The following is a 1,009-nucleotide window of genomic DNA, read 5'->3' as shown; positions in this document are numbered from 1 at the left end:
TTTTGTTTTCTGCATGGTTTTTCTCCTCAGTAATCCTCCACAGGATCCTGAGAAGTCATAGAATTATGCAGGCACAGACTTGAAGCGCAGCTTCTTTTCCAACACTGTGGAAATGTGTGTGGGGTGAGGCCCTGTGCTCTCCCACAGAGCCCAGGCCTGGGAAAAGTGGCCTTCCAGGGTATCCATGTTGGATTTTTTTTTTCTTTCAATAAGTCAATTGGTTGACAATGTTAAGTGTATAGACTAAAAAAATCCATCTACAAGTTGATCATTTATTTATCTCTGGCCTCCATTTCTATCACTGCTCCTAAACTATGGCCTAGCTAAGAGATAAAACATGAGGCTTAGTAGTGCTGTAGACAGGAAGGTACATAATGCTTGAGAATGGTTATAACTAGGGGCAACATCCTGTCTGGACAAAGGCTTAAAGGCCCGTACCATTGGGCTGATGATAGATGGGTAGAATTCCACACTTTTAAGGGGGAGAAAAAATGATCCAGGTGGATAATTGGCACCTGTAAAGATCCAGGTGGGAACATAGATGATCCTGAGGCAGCAAAAAACATAAGTCTGGATAGAGCAGAGAATTGAGATACAGAAGTAGAAGAGATACCTGCAGCAGCATAGCATAAGAGGCACAGCCATTAATATAAAAATTCTAAGAAGATAAGGTAACTATGTAACCATCAAGGTATCAAACTCAACAAAATATAAAGTTGTAAATTGATAATCACAGTGTCAAAACACACATGTTTATACAAACAAAAGCAGAAATGTCTTCATGGATTTGCTCATTTCTTTGAGGTCTTGCAATCTATTACTAAGTAATCTGAACTGCATACTGTATTACTGTGGTATCAATTGTCGTATCTCCTTTGGCATTTTTAAGTTCAGCACCATTTGGTGAAACCCTTCTGGTCATAAATAATTCAGTCTCATGTTCCTAATAAAGCTTAAGATGTGACTACATTGAAACTCTTTGCAAAGCGCATATGACATCTACTTAAAG

General features: G+C 38.9%; 1 non-coding gene across 1 annotated transcript; it reads right to left on the bottom strand.

Moving 5' to 3' along the window:
• On the bottom strand, positions 1-191 carry LOC129692627 (small nucleolar RNA SNORA73 family). The gene has a single exon (XR_008722737.1). It is a non-coding gene; the product is annotated as a small nucleolar RNA SNORA73 family (small nucleolar RNA).
• Between the last annotated feature and the right edge of the window lie 818 nt (positions 192-1,009).

Source organism: Psammomys obesus, unplaced genomic scaffold (assembly GCF_907164565.1).
Source record: "Psammomys obesus unplaced genomic scaffold, mPsaObe1.curated_primary_1811, whole genome shotgun sequence".
In the NCBI taxonomy this organism is placed as follows: Eukaryota; Metazoa; Chordata; class Mammalia; order Rodentia; family Muridae; genus Psammomys; species Psammomys obesus.
The sequence above is the reverse complement of the archived record's forward strand: the minus strand, read 5'-3'. Positions and strand labels throughout refer to the sequence as shown.